The sequence below is a fragment of the Lathamus discolor genome, chromosome 5 (assembly GCF_037157495.1).
Source record: "Lathamus discolor isolate bLatDis1 chromosome 5, bLatDis1.hap1, whole genome shotgun sequence".
Taxonomy (NCBI): Eukaryota; Metazoa; Chordata; class Aves; order Psittaciformes; family Psittacidae; genus Lathamus; species Lathamus discolor.
Genome location: NC_088888.1, coordinates 119,719,138 through 119,742,512, shown reverse-complemented (window position 1 = coordinate 119,742,512; position 23,375 = coordinate 119,719,138). Strand labels below are relative to the sequence as shown.

General features: G+C 45.9%; 1 protein-coding gene across 4 annotated transcripts in view; it reads right to left on the bottom strand.

Moving 5' to 3' along the window:
• Positions 1-23,375, bottom strand: part of PAK5 (p21 (RAC1) activated kinase 5) — a 91,651-nt gene that overhangs the window by 51,079 nt on the left and 17,197 nt on the right. Inside the window, exon 1 of one of the 4 annotated variants that reach the window (XM_065682341.1) lies at positions 17,611-17,703. The exons of 2 other annotated variants lie outside the window; for them this stretch is intronic. The gene's annotated coding sequence lies outside the window, so the exon portion shown is untranslated. Of the gene's footprint in view, positions 1-7,378; positions 7,407-17,610; positions 17,704-23,375 lie in introns of those variants that run through there. One more of the 4 variants, XM_065682342.1, reaches the window with a different exon arrangement.

Genomic DNA, 23,375 nt, shown 5'->3' with positions numbered 1-23,375 from the left:
TGTCTGTGCAATCAGTGCAAATCCAGAAGGATGAATGTTACTGTGATTTTTATATTGTTTTCCATCTTTTTAATGACAAAAATAGAGACAGGTTTTGACTGCAGGAAGGTTTTGAGCAACAAGAGGAATTACTGCATCTTGGATGGCCACCACCGCCACCTCCCAAGAATTGCTGCTGCAATAGAAAGAGGCTCCAATTCCTTCCTTTGGATGCACAAATGTGAGTTGCTGCACTGTGCAGGGCTCATTCACATGCTGTTTTGTCTCTCCAGGATGAGGTGGTTCATCTGAAATGGCCCAAAAGGACAAGGGAAGGAGATTGCCAAGTGACCAAGTGACCAGCTAAGATGACTCCCAGAACTACTGGTCTGGAAACACCAAGAGAAGCTGCCCCATGACCCTGTCTATGAGCTGGTTCAGTTTCCAAACTCTTAGACAATTATGCCAATATATATGTCTTCTCTCACAATTATGCCAATATATATGTCTTCTCCTACACAAACAACACGGCACCATCCCTCTCCAGTCCACAGCCCAGACCAACTGATTCTGCAAGCAGCTCTGAAGGAGGCTGTTTCATCAAGGAAACACCATCGTAACAGGGAGTCTGTGATAGAAGACAAGATCCTCTCCATGTATGTTATGAGAAACCTTATTTACTGCAGAGGGGGAGATGCTGAGCCTACGCAGAGGTGAAGAACTTGGCTCCCATCCTGGTTAGTGAAATGGTGCCAGGGGCCCAGCAGGCTGTGAGTCCTCTGTTTATGTCCCAGGAAAACACACATTTAGCATATTTGCATCTGGGATGAAAGGATTTGCAGGTCCGTCTTGGAGCCTCTGCAGCAAAAATGCACCATCAGTTAGAAGATCGTAACTACAAAGAACATCTCTGCTGACTCTGGTTGCATCCACCACTGTTTCCAGAGGCAGAGAGATTCGTTTCTCTTTGATTACCCACTTTGTTCCAGAATGAGTCCAGCAAAGCTGCTGGATACAACTGGGAAATCAAAGATGAGCTGGGAAAGTGACTGCAAAAAAATGCATTAAGGAAACACATGTGGGTAATGCCACGTGGTGGGAGCCGGAGTTAGCACTTAGGATTGCAAAGCTTGCTGGCTGAGATAAGAATTAAGTGAGCAGAAGGAGTTCAGATCCTAATGGAAACAGTTTCTAACCAGAACAAAGTTATTGTTTCTGGTCAAATGAAATACCTTGTCCTGCAAAATCTTTTACTTTCACCATTTTCCTTTTGTTCTTAAATATGGAATCACATAAACCTCAAAAGCTATTTAAGATAAAAGTCCCCCAAATGGTAACTTAGGTTTTTCCTCAAATTTTCGGGCATACCATTCAACAAATTCACTGATATTTTTTATGCTCTGGCTGGGCATCAGAGATCACTTGCTGAGTGCTCCATGGGCCAATAGAAAGGTTTTAGAAAGATGTTTTTAAGGCAGCCAGTATACTCAAATTACGGGAGACATCACAAACAAATGACAGGAGCATCTTCACAACACATCCCTGTAAGTTAGTCTCTGCACTCCACACATGCTACTGCCTCAGCCTGTGGCTGCACCCTGGGCACCCACCCGTGTGTGTAATCGCGTGCAGTGCCCAGTCTTGAGTTCAGCAGTCCTGACAACCCTGGCTTTCCACATGATTTCCAGCTTCTTCTGGATAAAGGCAGGAAGATAACTTGAACGGCTCTTAAAATGATTATGCAAAGCACAGTGGGCTGTATAATACCTTTTCCAATACACCTCCCTTTTAGTACTCTGACAGTAATCAACCGTGTTATTAGAACTATTCTCTCTTCTTATTACATATAGGCTGATGTTTTAAATGGAAATAACATCATCTTGCCCCCCTGTGTTTCTTACTTGTGGCGTGTCCTTGAAAGTACCCAACGCTCAGGACGCCAAAAGCTGAAGGCTCAGCTCGCCCACATGGAGATGTGATATGAATAAATCAGTGCCAAGTCCATGTGAGTTGCTTCTCTCCGCTAGCGGGGGCTCAGGCTGGAAAAGCTGTATCTGCAGAGGAGCTGCCATGCAGCCCTTAACTACCCTTGGTGCCGTTTAGCAACGCCAGTTCATTCAGTATATCCTGATTCAATTGTTTAAGTGACAAATATGCATTTGGGTTTTACAGAGAAATGAAAAACATATATAGTTACCAGGGTGTGGACTGTTTTTTTAACAGAGTTTGACTTACTGGAAAGGAGTTTCAAAACTTACAGGAAACTCTAAAATGCAGACTTCAGACTTCATCCTAAGGGCCACTATCAGATCTGTTAGGGCTAATCTTGCTCCTCTGTACATGATGAGAGCAAAGCTGTGTACCCACTGCAGCATGTTTGGTACCTCACTAAAAGTCATCTTCAAATGCCATTTATCTTTTGCCTGGTGCACAGCTGTATCATCACAGTCTTGGGCTTTCTGGAGCATCATCTGGGTCCCCATTCAACTGTTGTCAGCTTCAGTGGGAGGTCTCTGACCCTAGAAATAGCCACTTTCTTCTCTATTTCCCTCTGCTGATAACAGGATGAGAAAAATAACCGTACATGGTGGTACATGGTGACAGAGGGGGAGCATGGTTGACATTCATTTGAGAAAGCTTATCTTCTATTCCCTATTCTTTCTAACACAGGCTACAGGAGATGATGTTTCCTTCCCTCCCTTTTGCTGCCACTATCTCTAATGGAAACCAAAGCTCAGTAACTTACACTGTGCCCCTTCATCAATGTTTTCTGTCCTAACGCTGGACATGAGCTGCCCTGCATGCTATCTTCTCTGAATCCAGCAAAGTTTATGTTCATCAGGAAAGGAAAGGCAGAAATTTCCAACCTGGAAAATCTCCAAGCCAACATTTATAAATAAAGTCTAATTTCATTACCAATATATGTCTTTTTTGGTCCCACTGGGATGAAGCAATCCCGCTATTTAACATGCAACTACTCGCCTATCACATTTTTAATAGGCACTTTTCTAACCCAGAGGAAAAGGCAAAGCAGAAGAGCAATAATGTGAATGTGAGCATCTGAAATGCTCCACTGAACTCTGCTCCAGGAAACAGAAGAGAAGACTTTTCTCTTCTTTCCCCGCTGCTGACAGCTTTCCAGTGCCGCTGGCATCCATCACATGTGCAGAGGCAAATGCTTCCACACTTGGTAATAATCAGAGCAAGGGAATTATGGATCGGGGGGAGGAGGAACTATGTTTTTTCTCTCTCTTGGCTACAGGCATACTTAAATCTGAAGAGTGCACAAAAGGGACTCAGTAGTAGCTTCCTCCATTTCCACTTCCCAAGCAGAGCCAGGACTCCCTGCAGTTCTTCCATGCCACCCGTTTCTCCTGGGCTCTCAGTTTTGCCGTGCTCCTGCTCTCTGTGCCAAGCCAAAGGACCATCTCCACCAGCTCCTATCTGTCCTTCCCTGCACCAGTCCTCTGTTACCTTTTTATGCACAATAATCTTCCAAACTTCCATCTCAAACCCAAATTCATCACCAACCATTCCTCCATCCCTACCCTTACTGTCACCTCGGGTTATTGAGAGCAAAGTTACTTCACTCTCTCTTTTCAGCTCTTGCTGTTTACTGCAAAATAACATGAGACCGAAGAACTGCCTTTGGCAGAACAGCCTCTCACCATGGCAGATAAAAAGGGTTTTCCTTAAAATCACCATTCACTGAAATTAATAAACACACAACAAGGCAAAACAGAAGCAAACTTGGGCACTGCAAGGACCAGATAGGAAATACATCCAAATTACGGTTACAAGGACACAGAGTAAAAGCAAAAACAAATGTAAAAGACACAACCAGACACCTAAAACCAGGACAGAACATTGATAAATGATTAAGAAAGCAGGTTTCAGGAGCGGTGTTACACATTCTGTATCACTACAAAATCAGCTTTTGAAAGTCTAAGACTTCAATAAATCAGAGTAGGTTGTTTCACAGATGACATACCACCAGTCAGTTAAATTGCAGGAATAGAAGTGGGGGTTTAATTCAAGCTTCTCCAGAGAAGAGATTTGTTTGAAAGAGGTCAATCAAGCCTTCCACTCACACTAATCTCTTCTGTTTATCTAAAAAAGTCTGGAATGAGAGAAAGATGACGCTAGGCCAGCAAAGCAAAATTCTCCTATGGATGCACCAGAGCAGAAACCCGCAGGTCAGCTTGCTTTCAGCTGGGAGAGGCACAGGCAGAAACTGCAATCAGTCTGCAATTCATATGGATGAATCACGTGGAGATGATTCAGACCCAATTATTCCCCAAATTATCCCAAAGAAACACTCTCCTCTGAGGAAGGTAGCAGTGCTTTTGGTAGAAGTTAATACTTTAACTTACAAGTCCCATTTGGAAGGAGTCCCTGTGGTCAGGGCAGAATTGTATGGACCCTCAAAGAACCTATTTCAATTTTCCTCCAGGAGTCAGCAGCTGCCCATCTCTGCCCTCACAGCCCCTTTTCCCTTTTTCCTAATGGCACCATCACCATTTACATTTATTGCCCTCAAGCTTTTGAGTCACCAGTGGTCATTTAGGTCAATATATTTGTTTCTTCTGCTCTTCTGAATGTTGATGGGTTTCAATGTTTTCCTCTCTCTTTTGTCCCACTGTAACTCATCTCTGAGCTTCCTATAGCAAAGGAGCAAATGCCAGGCAAACCACATACAGTGCTGCCCATCTGCTTCCCACTGACACCTTCCTCCTCGCCCCGTGTTGCATCCGCTCGGCGGTGTATGTGATATTCGTGGCAAGGTTTTCTGTCTGTTAAAGGCTTATCCTGCTGAATCAGAGAACAGGGAGCGCAGCATTATCCATTGCCAGAGCCATCCCTGTAGTTTTCTTAAGTGCCTACTGGCACCAAGGTCTTTTCCCCAACACAAAACACTAGAAGAAGATGCAGAAAGTTTTCAGCATGCTCATAGGGAAGGTGGGGAGCCACCACCACACTGTGACTAGCCCCAGCCAGCAAAAGCATCACTTCACATGTATTTTCCATGACACTGATTGCATTAAAGGATGCTCCCAGCATGTAAGAGAAAGCCCTTGTGCCTGTACCAAGCACACAAGGACAATCCCTATAGGGAAACCATGCATGTGGCAACAGGTTGACAGGGAAAAGAGGGGTCTGGAATAGGAAATGCAGGAGTGATGAGGGCATGAATGTTGAAATCCCATTGGGTTTCTCTGGGAAGATGGGATCAGCACAGAGGTATCAATGTGAGTGGCTGGTAGAGAGGGAGGCTGCGCTGGAGGGGGCAGATGCAACAGGAAATAGAGTAAGGGAGGAGAAGTGAGGTGAGAAGGAGCTGAGTCAATCGGGTGGCTTTGACTTGATCCAGAATGGAAGGGGAAAGCCAGTTGAGTGGCTTGTACAGGATAGGGAGGAAGACTGGACCAGCCATGCTTTACACAGGATACAGTGATGATAGCACCATCAGCTTGGTGTTACATGGCTGCAAGTCCCCTCTGCTGGGTCTGCCTTATGTACTTCTCCCAGCACCCTGATCACTCAGCACTCAGTTAATCAGAGACAGATCCAGCCTCGACAGCTCCATTCTACCAATAGGAGGGCTTCCTAAATCCACAAAACTCCTTTGGGCTTGGCTCTTTGCAAGCAGGACTTTCAGAGACCAGTAACACCCCATCTCCATCCATGGCCCGAGGAACATCAGAAATCGCTCAGCACACGTGAGTAACCCTTTGCTCTCTGCAAAAACATGCTTGCTACTGGCTTTTAGATTATTAACTCACATAGGAGCAGCTAAAGGGGACTTGTTTCTGCACAGATTTATCAGTACCAGTGCGTTTCTGCAGGGTTTGGGGAAGAACTTCCACCCGTTTGGAGTACATGCGGTTTGTCCCATGCTCTGCCTTTCTTTAAAAGGAACAATCTGCTTGCACAGCTGCCTCCATGGAAACAGCAACTCTGTGGTGCTGGCGAAGCTCCAGGCTCACTGGGCTCAGATCAAACATGGAACTCTGTGTTTCTTGATTCTGAACACTGAAACCTCAGGCTGGGACCCCAGAGCCCAGCCAGGTCTCCTCTGGTTTGCTGGGCACCACCAGGGAAGCTTCACTGAGTCAGATCCCACATCTGGCCACATCCGTGCAAGCCAACTGCTGAGGAATGAGCCGAGCGAGGCCTCAGGGATGCTTGAGGAAGTGAAGGGACCAGACAAAGCTTTTAACTTGCGCACTTGGTTAACTCTGGCTGTGTTAATGCAGTTCCCGGGCTACCAGAGCAGGAAATGGAGATGACGGTAAGTGTTCAGTTTCCCTCCTGTAATGAGCTCTGAGACCAAGCATCCAGTAAATATAAATGAAATTTTTAAAACTCCCTGCAATTTTCACTTTGAAAAGCTTGTTTCCACTTGTGCTCTGCTGCCTCTGCCCCCCTGTACCCTGCTGCATCCCTCAGCAAGGTCACAGCGGTAAGGCACTGGGACAGGCTGCCTGGGAAGTGGTAGAGTCACCACCTCTGGAAGCGTTCAAAACCCATGTAGATGAGTGCTGGGGTAATGGCTGGACTTGATGATCTAAAGGTCTTTTCCAACCGAGTTGGTTCTATGATTCTAAGGGTGGTAGCAAACTGCAGCAACACCTACTCCATTCCTGGGCCCAGCTTCCAAATGAGGATGAATTACTCCTTTGAGCCTCTGAATCCCATAATCTGCAGCTTTCAAGGAGGATGCACAGCAGCTGCACAACCAGAGCACAGGTAGAGACGGGGGATTTGCCCTCTGGCTTGGGAAAATTGCTCCAAGTGTAATAAACCACATAGATCTTCTATCATCATTTGTTCAGCTCCATAAATCCCAGAGCATAAATCAGGCTGCTGGGGAGAGCAGCTGTGTAGGAATCTCTGCAGGAGGAGGAGGAGTGCTGTGACCTCCTACAGCATCACGGTGCCAGTCCCAGTGCTCCTCTGGTTACACATGGATTTACTGCCATAGATAGCAAAGGAGCTGCTTGGTTGTAGTACTATAAATACCAGCAGAATGGGGCTTGGTGAATGCTTGTGGTTGAATATTACGGAAATGCAAAATTCAACAATCCCTAATTGTCCTTCAGTCAACAGCACCTGGTTAAATTACTGTTATTATGGCAAAGATGCTGAAATTGCTAACATAAACACAACCAGGGACTGCAGATGCTGTAGCCTTCCCCACCAGCAAGCGTTCTGCTGGCTGCTAAATATTTTCCCTTTCAATACAGGAACACCACCTACAGCAGCAGATACCCAGCAATCAGAGGCTGCTCTGGCATCTCCAGGGTGCCTTCAAGCAAGGACAGAGCTGGTGAAGGAGGAGAAACACAACGCAAAGGCCCTGGGGAGCTCATGAAGGAAAGGCTGAGCAGGGACCCACCTCAGGGCTGAGCTGAATAGGTCTCATCCCATGATACTGAGACTCATGGGACCCACATGTGCTGGGGCTCATGACATCTTCTGAGGGCAATCACTCGATCCAGCTGGGAAGGGAAAGCATCCTGCTCCTAATGATTAAAACAGGTATGGAAAAGATGTTGAGACCAACAGAAACATCAGCCATGTGTCACATGAAAACTGAAAGAACTACTTTTAATGGACATGGCCTATTTGTCAATAAATACTGTTTTGGAGGATCTGAAGTTACTTATGGACTTGGGCTGAATTCAGTGCACTGATTCATCTCTCGTCTTCGCCAGAAATGCAGGGATTGCTCATGAAACAGCTGCTAAGGAAGAAAACCAGACAACACTGCTCCTATGCCAAAAGGCTATGCAGCTACACAGCTCAGCTGGGGTGGGAGAAGCTGGTCCAGAGCTCTTCAAGTTTTTATTCAAAGCAGGGATTTAACAGAGGATCTTCAGAAGGAGTTTCCTTATCATCATCTATAAACTCTCTGGTACTGGTGACTCTGAGTGTCTCCTCAAAACACTGAGACTGGGCCCTGGGTCAGCCACCCGCCAGCAGTACAGCTCAGGTTTTCCTTTCCTTCTCTGCCAAGGAAGCTTCCATCCTTCCCAGATTTGCTGCTCACAATCTCAAACTCAGGAACAGTGAAGCAAACTTCGCAGCTCCCAAAGCCAACAGGAAGACTAAGTACCTCTGGCAGGATCAAACCCAACAGGTCTTATGCCATTCACCAATATGAGGCTCAAGACCCACCCGCCAGCACCAGCCACTGCTGTGCTGGGTACCAGGAGCCCTCTGCACACCACAGGATGAGGCCCCATTGATTACACCTTAGCATCCTGCCTTAGGGAGCTGCACAGATGACTCAATCCCTCAACAGCAACAGTACATTCAGTGAGCAATGGTATTTCCACACAAAGGTTAAAAAACGGGAACGCTTGTTAAAAACACCACCAGTGCAGACAGGGAAGAGATCTTGAGCTGACATGAGGCTTTGCACATCACTGAAGCTCAAGTAACTGCAAAATCCGGCCCAGAAAACCTCTTACTTGGTTATGTGCTTGCAAAATACAATTCTGAACTAGACAGCACCAACATCCCCACCTCTGCCAAGGGATTACATTGATTTAACTCTTCGGAGGGGCTCTGGCTGAACGTGATGTCAAAGAGCCAAACTGATCCCTGTTACTATAACGACTGCAGGTACCAGGTGAGAGCTGCATCTGCTGCACATACAATGCAGGGAGGGCTTGCTGACTACATGGAAAGGGCAGATCAGAGAAAAACCTAGTGGGACAAGCCCCATTTGACCACATGGCGATTTGTCTACGTTATGCCTGGAGGCTGGGTTTGATTTCAAACCTTTGAGTCCACCTCTCCTTATGTGAGTGCTTCCCTGAGAAACCACAAGCTTCAGGTCTGAAGCTGAGGAGGGTTTAAGCCTTCATCCTACACACACTTTATTCCTGCTGTTTGGTCCTACAAGGGTTAATGAGACTCTTCCTGCGCTCAAAGCAAAACAAGTATCAAAGCTCACAGGACCTAAGTCTGATTTTCTCCTCTGAGGCACGAAGTAGCTTCATTTGCCACTGGTTTTCTCAGGGAGGTAATCACCTTCTCGGAGCTGCTCTTTGCTGTAGGTTCTATTTAGAATCTTCTCAAAATGCCACTGCTGGAGCCACTTTAAAAAGCACCAATAAAATGAATATTAAAAATAACTCAGTACATAATCCATGGCCTCCAGAAACTATTTCTTATTCGACTGGCAAACCAACTGGTCATACATTTTACATCGCTTCCTCATTATCTTATAAGCGATGGGCTACTTTAAGAACAACGTATGTATGCTGCAAGTCAGACAAAGCATAGCTCTCTAGCAGACACCCCAAGGCTAACATAAATCCAGTGTGATCACCTAGCCATGGGATGCATTCATTTGTGAATCTGCTGTAAATCTCCAATTCCCCTCCTATGTGAGGTAGGGATCAGGGTGAGTCAGAACAGGGGAGGATCTCTGTAGCATCTATCCAGGTACAAAATGCTCTACTTAATCTTTGTATTTGTTTCCTTGGGATACATGAGCCTGAGAATATGTGGCAGCAGTGTCTGAAAAGCAGTGAATTTCCTGCAAGTATTAGAGAAGACACCTGGGAAACACTCAGAATAAGCTCAAGAACTGGTACCAGAAACAGAACTGAGAAAGCTCGAGCTGTACATAGCTATGGGTAAACCTGCTTCAGAGCATCCCAGAAATCCAGTCAGCTGGTGCCTAGCTTTTTCTCTGGATAAGCTGTATTTTGCAGCACTGCAGGTGGGAGGATGCCTGATCCTGCTGGCTGGGAATGGAAGAGGTGCAAAAAACCCCACCAGCGTAACAGAAAGCTTTCCCAGACCAGGTCTAGGGGCTGCAGGTCTATGTGGCTCTATTTTCTGGATCTGGACCTACTTTCCTCTTTGAACAAACACCAAATGGCTCCAAATGCCCAAGCCCTGTAGCTTTATTCACTGATTAATTCTTTCATCAAGGTAGATTAATTGCTGCACGTTCTGCACAATAAAGATGGATCATTCACTTAAAGTAATTAAATCAAAGTAGTAAAGAATTGAAGTATCTCATAAGAACTGTCTACAATACGCCACATAGGAAGGCACATAAACAGAAAATAGATGAAAATCTAAGTATCATAACTGCTCAACCCTTCCCAAATCAATCTAGGACAACATTATATTTTATACTTAATTAAATATATCTTAAGGTCCTTTCCAACCCTAGCTGTTTTATAACTGTTTTTTTTTATAACTGATTCTATATCTGGGTTGGTATTTATTAACAGTCAGCTCTGAGGCCCCTGGTTAAAATAAGACGGGCTGTAAGTTTAAATTAGGCAGCCCATACTACCTCATTTGTGATTTATACCACACTTGTGGAACAGGTCTCACACACTTGGTGTGAGATGAGCTATAAGCAGACTTATATCTCTTGGATGAGAGATAAGCAGACTCTTCGATTCATAACCAGGAAGGCTGTTCTTAAAAAGAAGAGGAAAATCCCTAAGAAATAAAGTCCTATTTACAAGCTTTCATTATGGCAAAGAACTGCCTAGTATTTAAGATGGGGAATATCGCCACCACATCAAACTCGACCATCAGGCTTTAATCACGTTCACCTCAAGAAACCAACAAGATCTACCTCTCTCCTTCAGTATTAACTGATGCTCCTATTGTAGGTTATACTGGAAAGGGAATATTGTAATTCTTTCTCAAGAGATTCAAAGAATGGAGACCCAGAGTGGTTTAATTAACATTAAATAATCAAGGTCAACTGCATATAATTAAATTTAACCACCTATCAGAGTTAATAGGCCACAAGTAATAAACCACAAGAGATGAATGAGAAAGCCAGTCCAAAGGTCCCAGAGTCAGTAATATGGTTATTAAAGTACTGACATCTGGCATATGTGCTGGTAGGAAAACAGGGTACTTGAAGACCCACGTCCACCCAAGCAAAAGGCTACCAGGTAAACAGCAGGAAAATGAAGGCTGCAGAAACTTAAGCTTCAAAGACAGAAAACCAGCTAACTTTGGAGATTTGTAATTGGTTTCATGAAGGCTGAGGAGTAAAGGTCGAAAATGAGATTCATGCAGCAAGGAAGAAAATGCTTTGGAAGCCAAGGATACAAGATGATGTGGCAATAACTAAAGGCAAAAAAAAGAGATGATACAGACTTTGCTGGAGAACCTTTCCTGCAGTCTTCCTCCTAAATGACATTTGGACGAGTCATGCAACACATCCCTGATGAATACTGCAATGAGAGCTTGGTCAAAATGTATCCGAGAAGCACATGGAAGGAACTCAGCTTTAAGATCCCAGAAGATACAAAGAGGCTAAAAATAAGAGGAGATTAAGAAGAACAGAGGCACTTGAGAGTTTTGCTCGCTGCCTTTTTGCTGATGTTACATGCCATTTCTTTTAGGGTGTTTTAATTATTCCTGAGGAAAGCAGTGATTCAAATGGCCAGAAAATACTGTTTACAGCGGGCTCAGAGCCATGTCCTAGAAATTAGGAACAAGAAGTTACAGCCCTGCTTACTAAAGGTTAATTGGCATTCTTTTCCTGTGCTAACTTCACAATCACACACTGGTATCAGACAATCTTTGTCATGACAAACACTGATTTGAAACAGAAACAGAGCTTATTCTCATCAAAACCACAAGACACGACTTTAAGATTAAAAGTTAAAGAAAAGAAAAAAGCTATTACAGATTAGTGGATAACCACTTTCAATTCCACCTTCCAGCCCCAAATGCAATCATTTTTTGAGTAGAAATGGATTAGCATCCTCAGCAGCCCACAGCACAAAAATACAAACAACTGTGCGTGCCTCAAACCTCTGTGCAGGAGGGCTGGATGTGGCCCCAGGACTGAATCAAAGCAGCTGCAGTGGGGGGTACCTCCCCATACCTGCAGACAGAGCCATCAGCACAGCATTCCCAATTCCCCTCTTGCTGTCACAGATGTAATCCCGCACCCATCTGGTCCCATCTCTCCCCATGGGCAACAGCAGCTTTCCACCAGCTCTGCAGGCATTGACTGACAGATGCATAGCGGGGGGGGGGGGGGGAAATGAGCCTCTTTGTATGATTATCTTTTGCTCCCCGAGAAGGATTTAGTTCATTGAGGTTGTTGCTGAGAGACTTCAGTACATGCAGGCTTTCTGCTTGTGAGGTACAACCCAGTGGGTGTGCACTTCATAGAATCATGGAATGGCTTCAGTTGGAAAGGACATTAAGATCATCTATTTCTAACTCCTCTGCCATGGGCAGGGACACCTTCCACTAGACCAGGTTGCTCCAAGCCCCGTCCAACCTAGCCTTGAACATTGCCAGGGATGGAGCATTTATCACTTCTGCCTGGGCAACCCGTGCCAGTGCCTCAGCACCCTCACAGTAAAGAACTTCTTCCTTATATCCAATCTAAACTTCCCCTGTTTAAGTTTGAACTCGTTACCCCTTGTCCTGTCACTACAGTCCCTGACAAAGAGTCCCTCCCCAGCATCCCTATAGGCCCCCTTCTGATACTGGAAGGCTGCTATGAGGTCTCCACGCAGCCTTCTCTTCTCTAGGCTGAACAGCCCCAACTTCCTCAGCCTGTCTTCATACAGGAGGTGCTCCAGTCCCTGATCATCTTCATGGCCTCCTCTGTACTTGCTCCAACAGCTCCATGTCCTTCTTATTTTGGGGACACCAGAACTGCCCAGAGCACTGCAAACAGGGTTTGTTTTACTCAGGTCAGGTGAGACCACAGGGAATCATTCCTATGCCCACAGGAAAAAGGTGCAAAGCCTGATCGAGCTGATGGGTTTGGGGGGCACAGTAAGGTCTAGTTCAGCTGTCAGGGTACCCTGAACTCACCTGGACTGCCCCCCAGCATGAGACCCCACTGGATTTTTCTCTTAGCACTGTATTTTCAAGCTTGAGATTAAACACACTCAATCTCAGTCTGCCATCAGAATGGCTCAAAATACACAGCGCTACGTAACATGTGCCTATGTATAGAGATATATACACAGATATACATATATATAGACACAACACAGCTATACATATATATAGACACACATATATATACACAGATAAATATAGACACAGATATATACACACACAGATATATATAGACACAGATATATATATATACACGCACACATGTCCATATAAATGCACACACATGCATGTGTACACACACGTGCATGACCAGACGCAGCTTTCATCAGTTTCCCTGTCCCCGAACCTGTGGATTTGGCTTCACTCTACATCTTCTCAGGCATCAGAAGTGCAGGAAAATCATGGTGAAAATCCAAACCCTGAGATCCCCATCGCTTTGTCTCAAGACATGAAGCTTTGGAAAACCTCAACGCTTCCAATGCAAAATCTGAACTCAGGTTTTCCTCTGTTTGTCCCAAATGTTGCCATGTTTGGTAACACTGAAGAAAACCTGTTTATTGGATACAGCCCAACTGCCTCTTGCATGGCCAAGCCCCTACTCTGCTCTCGTGAGACCTCACCTGGAGCATTGTGTGCAGTTCTGGTGTCCTCAACATAAAAAGGACATGGAACTGCTGGAACAAGTCCAGAGGAGGCCACGAGGATGATCAGGGGACTGGAGCACCTCCCGTATGAAGACAGGCTGAGGAAGTTGGGGCTGTTCAGCCTGGAGAAGAGAAGGCTGCGTGGAGACCTCAGAGCAGCCTTCCAGTACCTGAAGGGGGCCTATAGGGATGCTGGGGGTGGTCTCTTCATTAGGGACTATAGTGACAGGACAAGGGGTAACGGGTTAAAACTTAAACAGGGGAAGTTTAGATTGGATATAAGGAGGAAATTCTTTCCTGTTAGGGTGGTGAGGCACTAGAATGGGTTGCCCAGGGAGGTTGTGAGTGCTCCATCCCTGGCAGCGTTCAAGGCCAGGTTGGATGAAGCCTTGTGTGGGATGGTTTAGTGTGAGGTGTCCCTGCCCATGGCAGGGGGGTTGGAACTGGATGATCTTAAGGTCCTTTCCAACCCTAACTATTCTATGATTCTATTCCATGATTCTATGGGAGCAGCAATGGGGCAGCCCTGTGAGCCCCAGTGCTGCCGAGGCTCCTCTGCCGCAGGACACACAGTGGTGCTCAGCAAAAACACAATTCCCGTGTCTGGGTGCCTGTGAGCCTCTCCCATGGACTTCATGCTTGAATGAGCTGACACAGAAGCACTTTCCTTCAGTGTCACCACTCTATCTCGCTCCAACCCCTCCTGTGGCCCTACTACCATCAACACCTTCAGCTGGTAAATGTGGCTGATCTGGGCCCACAGGGTCAAAAGTTCTCGATGGAGGGATGAAGATATAAACAGCATGAGCACATAATCCTCCTTAGGAAGCTGGGCTAAAAGGAGATTTGACTTTCTAACGTGCCATGATACAGTGCATTAAGATGGTTTCAAGCACGGGCACAGGGTGGTAAGGGGATCACTGGCTCTGTTTCGGCAGCAATGAATGAACTCTACTACGTATCTCGCCACCCCCATAGTGAAGAATTCCTTCCTAATATATAATTTAAATCTCCCCTCTGTCAGGTTAAAGCCATTCCCCTCTGTCCCATCACTACAGGCCCTTGTAAAATGTCCCTCTGCAGATTTCCTGTAGGACCCTTTAGGCACTGGAAGCTGCTCTAAGGTCTCCCTTTAGCCTTCTCCAGGATGAACAAGTCCAACTCTCTCAGCCTGCTGCACCCCTGCAGCATTGTAGGGATAGTGATTTAGTGGCACCAGAACACAGAATACTATAGACAAGCTCCGGCAAACCAGTACCCTGGTGTGCACTGCTTACTGCAGTCCATGTGGACATGGGCAGCAAAGTCTTTCCATCAGGCTCAGTATCAGGTGCACTGTGAGGGGTCACTCCCTCTCCAACAGGGCTGGGTCTTCTCAGATTCAGCAGAGGGCTGTGATAAGGCTCTCTACCATCAGCATGGTGGGAAGGAAATGGGAGCAATGGAATTAAATGAAGGTAAATGGAGGATCTTTCTGGGCAGGAAGGCTGCTCCTGCTGCAACCAATGCTGCAGTCTGGGTGATGTGTCCCAGAGGTAGTGGTGGGTGTTGCTCGAAGCCTTCAATGAATTCCCAGCCACTTTGAACAGGTAATAAACCTCAGATTCCCACTGGGAGGATGGCGAATGCTCGACTATGCTTGGAAATGCCAACACCCAGTCCGCACCTCTACTCAATATAAGCCACAATAACCATCCACACCAGCCCTGGGATGCAGCAGCATTGGCATCCCATCTCCATCCCTTCCTTTAAGTTGTCTGTAAAACCAAGTTTGCACTCCCTGGTGCTATTTTGATGCCATGTTACAACTCCTTCCCACTGGTTTATTCACATAATTACAGCCACCCCAAGATCATGTTAATGCTTCAAGTACCATGTTTAAATAGAGAGATAACAAACTTGCACGGAAACCGGGTGCCGAGCGTTGTCTGAACAATTCTCTGCAATTACAATGTCCCAATCCCTGCTGTAATTACTGCAGTGCAGTCAAAACCAATTAATAAGAATGGTGTTAAAAGGTCTAATTTGTCTAAATAGGACAGTCTATTAGTGAACAAATTATATATTGCCACGAGGAAACAAGACAACACAACCCCGAGTAATAGAGAAAGTTGATATAAGAGCATTTACTGAAGACTTCAGTTGTTACTGGGTTCAGCCCCAAGTATTGGCTCCCGCATGGAGAGCTGGAGCTTAGGTAAAAACAGCATCTTCATAAGTTTCCAGTTTTGAGGAAAGCTGGACACAGGACAAGTCCCTTTTCCTTGTAGGTGGCTTCTTAAAATGGGAATAATGCTTCCCACACCTCCCATTAAGGAAAGCATAAGATCATCCCAATGGAATTGACACATTATTAGCCAAGTTAGTGAAGCCATAATTATTATAGCCCTCCTGGGCTGACAGTTACCAGTTTATGTGCCTGCAGGGAGATAAATATGGCATTTACACGTACATATAATAATTTTATTTCTCTATTAAATATTTATTTCCAAAGGGTTTCCCAGCAGGCACAGGATTACAGAATCCCTGTGCAGCCCAGTGCCTGCTTGCTGCTGGCCTGGGTGCTCCTGGTTGTTGCAATGGCTGCTGTTGCCTGTCCATGACCTCTCAGGACCAGTGACAGATCACAGAATGGTTTGGGTTGGAAGGGACCTTAATATCACCCAGTTCCAACCCCCTGCCACAGGCAGGGACCCCTTCCACTAGAGCAGCTTGCTCCAAGCCCCTGTGTCCAACCTGGCCTTGAACACTGCCAGGGATGGGGCAGCCACAGCTTCTCTGGGCACCCTGTGCCAGTGCTTCAGCACCCTCACAGGGAAGAGCTTCTGCCTAAGAGCTCATCTCAGTCTCCCCTCTGTCAGGTTAAGGCCATTCCCCCTTGTTCTGTCCCTACAGGCCCTTGTCCAAAACCCCTCTTCCAGATTTCTTGTCAGCCCCTTTAGGTACTGGAGTCTATTATAAGGTCTCCCTGGAGCTCCCTCTTCTCCAAGGCTGAACCAGCCCAGCTCTCCCAGCCAGTCTTCACAGGAGTGGTGCTCCAAGGACTAATGCCTAAAGGACTATTGCCACTAACTCTAATGACTACATTCATGCCTTTATGGGGAACCCAGGGTACGGCACCACATCCACACCAATGGGGAACACCTTTAATTCCTGGAATGCCAGTGGATGCCACCAGATATCCTCTGGTGAGATGTCATCACCCTCAAATTGCTCTGATCCTTTTGTCTTCTTCAGAGGAACAAATACGACCTTCCAGTATCTCACCCAATTAATGTGGCCTAAACAAACATATTGGGAATTACACACAACTTCCAGAACAAACACCAATTTGGAGAACACTGCTAAGCCAAACAGAGGGGCATTAATATCATCAAAACAAGCTCTCCAAAGCACAGGAGTCCACAGAACCCTCGCCCCAGCCTTCTGCAGCAGCTGGTTTTGCAGGGATAAACACGGATTCGTGGGCAGTTCCATCTGCTGGGCCACCTGAAATGGCAACGCTGGAAAAAACCCAACCATGAACACTCCCCAGATCTATGTTTTACTCCAGGAATGACACATTCATCCTCCCAGCTGGCTCCTAAGTCATTCAGCCTCCCAGATCTATGTGCAATGGTACTTAAAAATACTTCTCACCATTAGCTGGAGGGGAAGAGAGGATGAAGATGGCAAGTGAGAAAGAGCATCTGCTCTCAGACTAGTGAAGAGCTCAAAGTTTACCGCAAAGGGCTGTAAGGAAACCTAAGCAGGTTATACAGCAGAAAATCCTGACAGCCTGAGAACAGTGTGTTATGCAGGAGTTCTCCTTCTGTGAAGCCAGGTACAGGGCACAAGTGCTCAAGTCTCTGGTTAGGAAGTGGCTTTGGATCAATTCAAGCAACATTTGTTACTTGGTTTTGTATCAGTGACTGACAAAGCCCCTGACTACACCTGTACTTTCATGGGACCCCTGGAACTAAAGCACCCCATAACCTTTACGTACGATATGCTTTGATGTATGAATGCACAACAAGCCTCTTTTTCCCCATCTAACAGAAGGAAAAACAACCACAAATGAGATTCTGAAGAAGTGTTGTTTCTGGGATGTAGTGAAATTAAAACAAACAAAACCAACCTCAAAACCTCACATATGTTTTTGGGCTCCCTGGAAACGTCCCTTTTGCTTTCAATGGCTTTGGGGCAAGGCACAGTCTGTGCAAACTGGCTAAAATCAGGTTTCCAGCACTGCTGTGGTGGATGCTGCCGAGCTCTGTCTTTGGGCTGCAAAGCACAAACACAGACACATGTAACTCTCCAGATGTTAAGATAAAGCAAATTACCTATTTGCAGCTACTGCTAAAACCTCTGAAGATGCACTGAAAACATCACTCATCAGATCCTGAACAGCCCAGGTCCTTGCATCTTCTATAGCTGCTGCCCTTTCCCAATGGAAGTATAAGCTCACCCTTAACGGAATTGACAATTGAAAAGTAAAGAGATTTAAAACAACAAATGGTTCCCCAGCCTTCCCTGCAGCAAGGCTGGAGACATTTAATTGATCTTTAGCTTAGCTGCCAAACCAGAAAACAAGGAAGCATTGGGAATACCTGCTTTATGAAGAGAGCAACTCATCTTTCTCCAGCAACAGCTCTGCACTAACTGTTTTCTTCTTTTAACCACTGAAAAAGCAATGAGAAGAGAAAACTACTGGGACCACAGTACAGAACAAAACACCTCTGTGACAATACTCAGGGGACCTGAGCACAACCTCCCCATGTTACAGGGGATATACCACTTAAGCCATGCCCATGTCAAATGGGAATGCAATGCACACAAACCAGGAGGCAATGTAACCCCTCGCCTCCTACATTGCAGCTGACGAGCTGGATCCTGGAACGGCTTTGGGGTTAACCTTGGAAGATAATGTTGAAACGCTGGAAAGGATACGGGAGACAGCCGTAAAAATCACTAGATGGGAGAAAAACATCTTATAATGAGAAATGTGGAGCTTGATCTGTTCAGGTTGTCTAAAGCAGACTGAGAGGCAACTTGATTATAGCATAAAACCCCCTTCACAAAGGAAAACACAGTGCAAAAGAAGGGCTTTGTATCTCTGCAATAAGGAATAAAAGGAATCACTGGCTGGAAGCTGAAGGCAAGAAAGAGCCAACAAGGAAAGTATTTTTATCCTATGAATCATTAATCTCTCCAACAGGCTATCAAATAGAGCAGCAAACATGTTAATTTCTTGGAGATGCCACGTGAAGGTTGGACAAGTTCCTGCACAGGAAAAGAGTGGTCAGACACAGCGTGCCCTGTGCTGAGATGAGCAGGTGGAAACACAGCAGCTCCCAAAATGCTGGAGCAAGGACAAAGATGACTCAACAGTCCCTTCTGGATTGACCTTCTGAGGCTTCGTGATGAAGCCAGCTCAGCATCTCACGCTGACAGGGAGCAGCACGGTACGCACTGTAACATGCTCAGCCATATGAAAATGGAATAAATCTTCCTTTCGAAAGTCAGTTTCTAAGAAATTTGGCAATATGGGCAGCATCATTATGTTCTGATTCTGGGGCTTTCAACATAGTTGAAATTGTAACAGGTATGTAATAAGGAACCGTAATAAGTATCCTGGGCTGCATCAAGAGAAGTGTGACCAGCAGGTTGAAGGAGGTGAGCCTGTCCCTCTACTCTGCTCTTGTGAGACCTCACCTGGAGCATTGTGTGCAGTTCTGGTGTCCTCAACATAGACAGGCCATGGAACTGCTGGAACAAGTCCAGAGAAGGCCACGAGGATGATCAGGGGACTGGAGCACCTCCCGTATGAAGACAGGCTGAGGAAGTTGGGGCTGTTCAGCCTGGAGAGGAGAAGGCTGCGTGGAGACCTCAGAGCAGACTTCCAGTACCTGAAGGGGGCCTATAGGGATGCTGGGGAGGGACTCTTCATTAGTGACTGCAGTGATAGGAGAAGGGGTGATGGGTTCAAACTGAAACAGGGGAAGTTCAGGTTAGATATAAGGAAGAAGTTCTCTACTGCGAGGGTGCTGAGGCGCTGGCACAGGGTGCCCAGAGAAGCTGTGGTTGCCCCATCCCTGGCAGTGTTCAAGGCCAGGTTGAACACAGGGGCTTGGAGCAACCTGCTCTAGTGGAAGGTGTCCCTGCCCATGGCAGGGGGTTGGAACTGGATGATCTTAAGGTCCTTTCCAACCCAAACCATTCTGTGATACTGTATCCTCTTAAATTGCCTTAACACAGGGCTGACCACCACTGGAGAGGCCCAGGGCACTGCTTTCAGTGTCACCAGACTCCCAACAGCCTTCCAAGTACCTTTGGACAGACACAAGACAGACCCAAGTTCACCCTCACAAACCTCTTTGCTGCTGCTGGGAACCAGCTTGTGCATCGTTGGCTCAGTTGGGCTTGTCTCAAGGCACTATTATGGGCAGCTGATTGCAGCAATTTCCCTTGTTTGTTTTACCACTTGCAAAGTAATTACTGAGGGACATTAAAACACACCAGGTAAAACGCATCCATGCTACCTTTCCTCTCCTCTATGTACCAGCTGATGTTTTCCCACACGGCATCAAAAAGAGCATCTCTCATGCTACTTATTAATGTTTAAACATGTTTATTTTGAGCGATAGCAGCCCTCTTTGATGCTGGGTAATGATCCAGGTAAAATAAAGATAGCTAAAAAAGGAAAACAAGACTGTTTGGCTGCTCTTCTGTCAAGCCGTTCTCAGAAATCCAACAATTAAGTAGGAACATATCCATGCTGGAAAAGCTCAGTGAAGCAGGAAACATAAGTTACGAGTTAAGAAACCCTTGGAGCTACATCCTGTCCTTGACACGGGTACACGTGTTGCTTGGTCATTTGGCCAGCAGGTTTGCCACCAACACAGGCTGAGGCTGAACACTAATGTGTGAGCTTTTCATAGGGCTGCACCTTGCACTCAATATAAGCAGTGCAGCACCAGGATCAGTGTTTAGAGATTCATTTTAAGAGCTCATTTGGCAAAATACTTGCTCATTATCACTAACTAACTGGTGATTAAATTATCATATACTTTAATCTCAGACACTAGACAGCTTCCTCTGCCTGCTCGCCGAATTAAAGGGAGAGATTTCCCCATGCTGGGCAGCAGCTTTATGAGGACCAAGAAATCCCATCACCCTTCTGGTAAGCTCTCACAGTGCACTGAAATGCATTGCTATCTTTCCCCTGTAAATCTCCACTTTAAAAGGTAGGTGGCTATCGGGTAACAGTAAAAACAGTTTATCCAGTGTAGCTTATCCAAATTTCATGACAGAGACACAGAGCACTTTGTGGAGGTGGTTTAAAGCTATGGATGTTTGCGCTGAACCCCTGCAATGTTTGCAATGATTCAAAATGATTTAATGACACATCTGCTTTGGGTTTGTCTTTTTCCAAGCAGCAGGGCGCTGGAGAAGTGAGTATATCAGCTTCCTCTTCTACTGCAAGCATCACTTCACCATTTCTATGCCAAGGAGACGCTCTACCCTAGAGAGACAGGGATGGATGGATGGATGGATGACGCACTCCAACCCACTCTACACTCAGCACAATGAGTTTAGCGGAACTCTAGCAATGCAAACACCACAGACTGCTGGTGACAACCAGTAAGGAGGCATAAAAGTAATATATTAAGGTGGGGATTTCCAGAAAGCCCAACAGGAACCAGATCAACCTGACCTGAATTCCATTAGGAGCTCAAAGTCCCAGCCTAAAGATCCTGCTGTTTCTGCCAGCACCGCATCAGTTCCCTTAGTTCTGCGAAGCAGAGGCCTGATCCCTCTCCCAGCAAAGACAGGGATTCCAGCAGTGAGGCAATGGTTTAGGAACAGGATCACAGGAAAATGTTGTCCACAGCTACTAACTTCAGTAGCAGGTGACACAAGAAGTCTTTGTGGAGCACCTTGTCTTCTGCCCTGGCTATAAAGGGAACCCACATCCTAGTACAGCTCCTCTGACATATGCTTTAGCTCAGTGCCCAAAGTAAGCAGCTAGTCCCACACTACTGCAGTGGTCTGTGCTTTGCCTAAGGCTTGCCTAAACCCCACTAAAGCCCTCAAACAAGGCTTGAAATACTGATGCTGCAATGCATAGGATTAACACTGGTCCTTCTGCAGAGGGGTGAATGTCATTCGCAGAACTGTGCTAATTCCTGATTTGAATTTAGATGATGTTTTTAACTAAGAAGCAAGCTCGGAACATCCACTGGGAATCTGTGACTTGGATAAACCTTAATAAGTCACTGAATATGAGTTACTATTGGAAAAGAGCTCAGACTGCAGCGCATGTATAAAAATAATAGTAATTAAAAAAGGAAGATCACTTCTAGAGAATAGAGAATAATGGCTTCAGACTGCATATTATGGGCACAGCTGATGTATTCAGAATGGTATGACAGCATTAATGAGCCTGAGATCAGCAAGCTCCATCTCCAAAATACACTCTCAGGAAGACAGAGCAGAGGAATAGGAAAGGAGGAAGCTCTGCCCAGGGCTTTCCTCAAATAGGTATCTTTCCCAAAGGAAAGCAGCAAGAACTGGGAGAAGGAAGTCTCTGGGGCAGATCGGATCAGGACAGCAGGGGCAAGGAGACAGCAAAATCCTGCCGCTATTCCAGCCAAACTCCCTCAGTACTGATTTTTGGTGTCTCATGCTATCAGAAATCGGTCAAATGGGTGGCAACAAAGCTCAGGAAACTCCAGCCTCCACAGCATTTTGGCATACCTGATTTACCAGCATCTTCAGATTAACCCCTACTGCAGGATGATTTTCCAGCCCCAAATAAGTGGTAGCTGCAGCGGTAACTCCGACAAATATGTACCCATGAAGAGCAGCTAACAGGAGCATCCTGCCACAGCTCCTGGCTGCCCATCAACACCACCCAGGGTTCACCAGCAGCACCTTCAGTGCCATGAGCCTCTTTCACAGGTCCTGATTTGTTTCGGCTTATTCTTTTAAATGCAGACACTACTAGATACTTACACAGAAGGAGAAAACCCCAAACCAGCTGATTCCACACCATCTTACATTGGTGTATCGACTCCAAAATAACATGAAACCTTCACTTTTCCCTCCACAAGTAACTCTTAGACAACGAATCTTCAACAGATCTCCCCAAACCAGTGGTGGGTTACAGTAAAAGACAGTCCTACATTTATCTCAAAGGTGGTGGTGGTGCTAAAATCTCCCATGAGTGGCAAGGAAGTTTGCCATCTTAAACTGGATTAGCACCCAGCCCACATCTCTGCATCGCTCAAAGCATGAAAAAGGCTTTCCAGAGAGAAAGCAGCAGCTGCACAGAAGAATTAGATTTAAAGTACATTTACTTTCAAAGTGGGCAAAAAACGTCTCTTAACTGCTCATCGCTCATATTGTGGACTTCAGTGAAATGGATGTTCCTTCCCTTTTAAAAGTCATGCAATTTAATGGGATGCTTCCCAGCAGGCTGCATCTGTTTTAAATGTTTGCATTCAAAATGTGGAACCACTCCCTCCTCCCCCCTTGATTTCAGCTGGAATTATGAATACTCCATTTGCCTCAACATATCCTGAGCAGATGAGCCTCTGAATACCACAACCTTAATCTAGGACAATCTCCTGCATCCTTTGGGATACATGGCATTTGGGCAATGCCATGGAGGGACTTTGTAGCTGCGGTCCATGCAGGTATCAGCAGTATAAAGGGGAAGAGGACTCTGCAGGCAGAATTTAGGGCTGCTGTACAATTTGGGCTGTTTCCTATGTTTCTGGCTGAAGCACCCCAGTAAAATCCTCTGAAGCACTCAAAGCATGGATGAACAAACAGCTCTGGAAGCCATGGGGACTTGAGCAGACTCTTGGAGCAGGTCAAGCCTTGCTGAGGAAGGTC